Consider the following 7,500-nt stretch of genomic DNA (forward strand, 5'->3'; position numbering starts at 1 on the left):
AAAGATTTGAGAATTGCTGAGTTGTGTACTTTAGGTTTTGCGGGTTTCTTCCGCTGTAGTGAGCTTAGTAATATTTTATGTAAGCACATAGTTTTTCTTGAAGATCACATAAAAATTTGTTCCCCATAGTAAAACGGACGTTTACAGAGAAGGAAATTTTGTGTACTTTGCAAAAACCCTTTCCTATTATTGTAAATTCTCTATTTTGCTTAGATACATGCGTGAAGCAAAGTTGACTCCAACGAGCGATCTTCCGTTGTTCAGTCCTTTAAGTAAGACCAAGTCGGGATATATGATGCGTTCTTCGAGACTTTCTTATTCGAGGCGCCGGGAAATGTTCAAGGAAGCTCTCGGCGTCCTGGGAGGCGATCCAAAGGTCTATAGTCTGCATAGTTTACGATCGGGTGGCTATGGGATTACTTCAGTCGTGATAAACGACGATTCCAAAGTTGTTTCCGAGATATTATTGAAATTGCACGGCCGATGGAAAACTGATGTGGCAAAAGATATGTATGTTAAAGAGGCCGACTTTAGCCGTTAAAGTGTGTCGCTTAGCCCAGGTTTGTAATGCTAAGTTCCGCTTGTTGAAATTGAATACTTCTTGTATACTATGTCCATTAAAAGTTATGTTTTGGGTTCGCTTGCGATCCTCCCATACCTGTGGTTCAGTTTGTTTTATGGATCTATAAGATGAAAATGATTTACGTTCGTTTGAACGTAGTGAATTAGAACGTAATTGTAGTCTCCCGTTGTATGCAATCCGATCAAGGCTTGAAATGGCTATTTGTGGCTTGAGATCAGTTAATGAAAGGTCTCTGTTTCAAATCCTCTTCTGTATGTTTTGTTGTTAGAAGAAAAGTTAGTTACATTTTATAGATTTTATTTCTTTTGATAGCTAAATGTTAGTTCCAGAGTCATATTGCTACTTGATAGACCTGGAATTTCGATATATTAAAATTCAGTCCTAAACAAAAGGCATCATCTGGAGGCTTGGGGAAATAAACTCATACTCACTGAACTTTAAGATATCATAATTGGTCTATTAGCATTAAAAGCTTATTCATAGGGTGCCCATGCTGAGTTGTGACGGACTGAAAACTTGTGTGTTGCCCCACTGAAACCAGTTTTCTATTAAGCCAGCATAGGCATAGCATAAAAATGGAAGCAATGCCGGGGCTACATTTCATCAAATAAATACGGCCAACTTGCCGCTAGGCCAATATTTGTCAAATTGGCCCGAATGAGTATTTGGTCCACTTTTGAAATTTAACCGATGAATCAGGTATATATTGTGTCCTTAGTTCTACAACAAGTCTCCTTCCTGTAGGAAAACTACTGATTAATAGTAGTTCCTTGTTGCTTTAAGAACGAGTAGTTTTTTGTTACTTTGAGGAGTAGTAGTTCTTAAAGCAAGACTTCTTTGACAAGAATTCGCCATATTTGCCGAAATCGCCAGATTCGCCAACATGCATGGCTGGCCACCACGCATTGAGCTAATTTACATACATTTGGCATTTTGACAAGAATTCACCATATTTGCCAAAATTGTCAAATTGTTGGCGATATATTGTATATTTCTGGACATAAGTGACTAAGCCACTGTCAATCTGGATTTCGATCGTTACACAGTACTCTTACTGCGCTGGTACGTTGAGAATGCAAACAGCTGGTCGGTTAATATTGACAATGGCCTTGTCAATGGTGTAATTTTCATCGATCTTAAAAGGCCTTTGACACCATTGATCATAATATTCTCTTACGGAACTTCCGTATATATGGTGTTGGCACAATCAGTATTACAGTGTAAGTGGTTCAAGTCTTATCTTCTCCACCAAAGCCAAAGAGGTAGCCTTGCTGGCCAGTTGACTAATGCCGCACCGTTTTGTTGTGGCATCCTACAGGGTAGCAACCTTGGACCACTTTTGTTCCTAGTTTATATCAACAATCTGCCAAATTGCCTTACGTTGACCTCCTCAAGGATGTTTGCTGATGATACTAACATAACCTTTGCTGCCAGCATGTTGACTGATCTTAAGAATGGTTTAAACTCGGAGTTAATAAGTCTCAATCTATGGCTTGTTTCCAACAAACTGAGTTTGAATGTTGTGGAGACCGAATTTATGGTTATCGGGTCAGACCAACGTTTACATTCATTCTCTGACGATCAGATAAACATTGAGATCCATGCCAAATTAATCACTAAAGTTAAAGAAGCTAAATCACTAGGCGTGATAATTGACGAACACCTCAGTCATGGTCTAATCATATGGGTGAACTTAGCAAGAAGATATCTTCAGCAGCTACAGGTGCCCTTAAACGTATAAGACCATACATCTCGGAGCGCACTGCCCTCCAAATCTGTCAAGCGTTGATCTTACCCCACTTTGATTATTGTAACTCCGTTTGGGGCGACTGCAACTTAACCTTCAGTGATAAACTTCAAAAACTTCAAAATAGGGCTTTCAGGGAGATTACCAGGTCCAGTTATGGCACAAGCGCCAGTTTCCTTTTAAATCGGTTAAATACTCACCTCAAAAAACTTCCAGAACTTATTTAGTACCCGCAGTACGCAATACAACTTAAGAGAGACTCAGAGGCTAAACTTGAGTTGCCTATGCCACGCACAAATTACGGCAAGCGTCCTGTTACAGCAGGGCACTGTTATGGAACAGATTGCCCATCAGATTTCGGAAATCAGACTCCTTAGGATATTTTAAAACGGAATTTGACCAACTAGATAGTAGCTGCTAGTCGGCCTCCCACACGGCATTCTTGTAAAACAGTGTAGTTGTTATTTATTTTTTGGACTTTCTTTCGTTTATTGCAAAGGATATTATTCAAAGGGATAGCTCTTTATAAGAAAGGGATCACCTTACTTTTTGAATGGCGGCAAGTCTTCCTGTTCCCGAGATGAATCTATTTTCCCGTTAACGTTTAGAGCAGATACAAAACCCTGCAATTCAGTTTGCCTAAAATTTGCCTTTCTCAGGGATTAGAAAAATAAGGAGCACCATAGTTAAGAAAATATGGTAACCCATGCCATGGATGCGAGACATTTTGGTTTTATAGCCATGACGTCATCGACCGTCCCTTCGTACGTCCGTTCGTCCACCGATCTATGTATGCCAATGTGACAAGTATAACGCTAGTTTAATCCATACATCTTTGATATTGGACATCCATGTTAAGATCAATACACATTCCAAAATGGCCGCCATTTTGGTATTCTTTTGTTTCCTTGCAAATTGGTCCTCTTGACCTCGCTATCAAACGTAAATTTGAAAAAAAATTTTCAACTCGAACGAGGCCAAAAGGGCCAATTTGCCATCAAACAAAAGAATACTATTTTGGCAGCCATTTTGGAATAAGGTGTATTAACACCTGTCAAAACAAGGTATCTGCTGACTAGTAACACGTGACCACATCGCGGGTTCAAGCTTAGACCTCACCGAGGTCAGCTGTTTTTTTAAGTTTTTTAAGTTGACCACTGACTGGGTACTGGTTTTCTATTGGATTGCAGGCTCAACCCAAGTTAACTCACCTAAACATAAACGAGGCTTCATTTTTCGCGCGCTTTCTGTTGCTCGACGCGGCTACACGGCTATACTACATCAACTATAGTTCTTACACAGTCAACGCTTTTCGTGTTTAGGTGGAAAAAGGTTTGGAAAATGTTTTCTTTCTGCATTTTTCGCTGGTTTCAATCCAGTTTGACATATCATGATATCTGTGGTCCACACTGGTGGTTATACAGTTATTAAAGTCAAGCATCGTAGGGGATACAAACTTAAAGCTGAGTGCTTATTTTTAATTTGTTTATAACTGCTTTTTTCTCTGTATTGCAGTTTTTGGCATATCTTTAGAAGCTCTGATAAGGTTGCATGATGCTTGGAGGACCTATATGACTAGAACAGAAACGAAAGGACAGAGAAAGAGAACGACAACGACAAAACAGAATACCCGTTAATCATACTTGGTGGAAGAAGTTACTCCACAAATTCTTTCCTTGGGAACAAAACACTTATTTTTACGGATGCGTTATGTTAAGTGGATGCGTATTTTTAAAAAAGTGGTTGTTCAGGAATGAAACTCGAATTTTTTTCTTAACTGGAATTAAATAACAATTATCAACATAGGCACCTGTTTGTTTTGCTGTAAAATGCTAGCGAACAAGTGCTTTTTTGATCCGTTTGCCCAACTGTGACAAGTGACAAGCAAATTTTGCCCTTATGTTATAAACACGTAATCGCAATGAGTTCGCGTAAAACTAGGAGGAAATTTCACTAGATTGTGTTTTCAGAAGTTTGTTTAAAGCACCTAAAGGTAATTTAGTGTTGGGGTGGATCTTGTTTGAAGTTCATCCTTTCTTGGTTGCATTGCCGTATTTTGCCGATTCTTGTTCCAAGCCAAGCTGGCGTGTTTCAGTGAAATACATCAAAATGTGAATGATCTCGTTTTCAGAGATAAAGTGGTATAAAGTACATCATTAAAACTCTTTTTTTGACCTTGAACTGACAAAGTTTTTTGACAATTTCTAATTTTAGCGTGATGCCTATTCGTTGGCTATTGACGGTTGAATCTGAAATGTTCTTTTCCTTTCCCATTTGCTCGCTGAGGGTGTGCTTGTTTTCTTTTAAAACTCATGCGGTTCAAGAAAAACTCAGGATTAAACTGGTGAGTTCCAAAGTAAATTTCACTCGAAAACCGATATCGTACTCGTCGCTTCGTGATTCATGCGATATCGGTTTTTAGTATATGCTAAAAAAGTGCATAGCGTTGAACGCGCACGCTGATTGGCTATTCAAACTCTGGATATCCTTTGCGATTCACCTCGGAGCAATTAGTGCAGAATTTGCGCCCGAAAATGTTGTAATCTTTGCAGGAATAAGTGAGTTCAAATCATATTTTTGTGCTGTATTATCTTACTGTTTTAGTATATAGTACTAAGACAACTTTTCACCTCAGTATCGGTGGCTAGTGGTGGATATTTAGCCACCTCCACTTCGGTGAATATTTGTTAATTATCGTGAAATTTACCGTGGAATTCACTAGTTAAGCAATGATTTTTTTCTGTTGAAGAAAGCAAAGAAAATGATTTAATTAAACAGCAACGGGAAACACCAAAAGGCGGACAATTCGAAACCTTTTTTTTTTCACTAACCCTACAGGCAGTAAGAATAAATAACCAAGAAGCTCCGCCTTTAGGCTTGGCTAAATCTATATTTTGACGAGGATTCAATGGAAAGCGGCTTTATACCATGGAGGTTCTCTTCAGGTTCTAGATCTTCAACTAAAGTTCTTTTGTTATCCCACTTCAACTCTTACATCGTTAAGAAATTGATCGATTTGCGAGCAAGAAGGAGCTAAAGGCGTGTCAAGAATTTCCCTGATTCTCATTGTTGTATCGGCTAAATGTTCATCTTGATTATCCGTCTGAATAATGTCACAAAGTTTATCAAATTTGTTTCTTCTCCTATTACTGAATGATTCTTTCAAATATCGCAAATGCCCGTGATTTTTTTATTAGACGTGTCTCTATGCTGCAACCGATAATCTATGATAAGACCTTTCTTCATGTCCAAAATGTTATGAGTGGTGTTTTTGTACACTCTTTTTATATATATATATATATAAGAATGTTATTTTTCCGGCCCAGGCTGAATATTCTTATTTTTCTGCCGATTTTAGGATGAACATTTTCTTGTATTATTCTTAAATTATAGATTATGACATTTCCGTTTTAGAATTTATTGGGGTATCAATTACAAGTGTTTGGTATCTAGATCTGTTTTCGCTAGGTTTTGTTATTTAAAAAAGAAAGAATTTATCATAATACTTCTTTGCGGTTTAGTTTATGTCTTTTGTGTTGAATACTGTACATATGTATCACATGTACCGTTCATCGAACTTTCATTAGCGTTGAATATTTTGCTATATAGCTTGTGCAGGTTTTTTCGTTTTGTTGGCTAGTTTCGCCGTTCAGATAAAGGAATAATTTTATACGGTTAAGTTAAAAACGTAAAATTGTATTGTATTTACAGATGTTTCAACACACAAAATTATGTCTATCCTTTTCAAAATCTCAGCCTCGGCTTTATTCTTAAAATATTCTTGAAATTTCGCAAATTTCAGCCTTGATATTCTTATAAGAGATATTCTTATAAAAAAAAAAAAAGAGTGTAATAAATCGAGACCATATAATTCAAGAACGGGTTTTATTCAACAGACAGAACAACGAACACAGAAAGAGAGTGAATAACGTGATTGCACAACTTCGGGTATCCGATAGGCTTAATTTCCGCCGCTCACTCGAGTTCGGGTATCCTCCCCGAAAAGAGACGGCCGTGATTTCGCTGGCTCATTTTTCCCGAAACAGCGGCTGGTAATCGAGCCTAGGTATACGATTACTCGGGCTACGCACGTGACTCGATTACATCATAGATATAACAGTTTTCAATTGCTAAACGGCATTCTCTAAGAACATTGACATTAAAGCGTGCAACATCAGTGGTTGTGCGTTACGTTATTCAATGCTAACAAACTTCATCCCTTGCAGTATGTTACATTTTCAAACATCGGTGGCCACATGTATTGGCGTAAAAAAAAGATCTTAGGTTTCCTACAGTTTCTGTTTCAACTGGTACATCGCTATGTTTGCCATGAACAATTCCAACGAGACCAAACCATACAACTCGATTTTCATATTTATTCCGATTTCTTCTCTTCCCGCCTCAACATGATCCGTTTGTAACGGCCACTCCTCTACCTGGGCCCTGGACACATTGAATTCTGCGTACAACTATACTTTAGTGCAGGGGCCGCTGTAGAGTCAACTATTAATATTGCATTATCGAAAAACTTGGTTTCAATCCGGGAAATATAGACCGGGTGAGTGCAGGCCCGAAAAGAACTGTGGTTTGCGCTACTGAAAATACATCAAGAATTGTATATTTATTGATAATATTGCTATTTTGCCCTTCGCAAAATGGTAACTTTCGTAAGAACCTCTCACCCCTCCTAGTTACGACTTTATTTGAGGGCTCTGAAACACGTCTCAAATTTCATAGGTTTCAACAATTGCCATTTGTTGTTTAAAACGGACACGTGCATCTTACTGTCGCTTTGCAGTAAAGACAAGGGATTTCGCTCTTTTCCTCTCAGTCGTTCCTGTTGATTTAACCGCAATAATATCACAAATATGACAGAGAATTCATCTTTTAACTGTGCGTTTGATGGAGATGTAGATGGATGGTTAACTGTGTAATATTCGGTATGCATTCCCTTTATTGTATGTAGTGAACGATTTCTGCGACTATTCTTTGATTTGCAGTCGTTAAAATTGCAAAAATTCAATTTTTTGACAGTTATTGCCCGATGCTGAGGCCTGTGATGCTGCGCTGTGGGCACTCTGGCTGCCAGGTTTGCATTCACGAATTGTTAAATAATTCAAATGTTCACAGCCGATGCCCAATGTGCCGAGCCGACTTTGAGCGTGAGGGT

The sequence above is a fragment of the Montipora capricornis genome, chromosome 5 (assembly GCF_036669925.1).
Source record: "Montipora capricornis isolate CH-2021 chromosome 5, ASM3666992v2, whole genome shotgun sequence".
NCBI lineage: Eukaryota > Metazoa > Cnidaria > Anthozoa > Scleractinia > Acroporidae > Montipora > Montipora capricornis.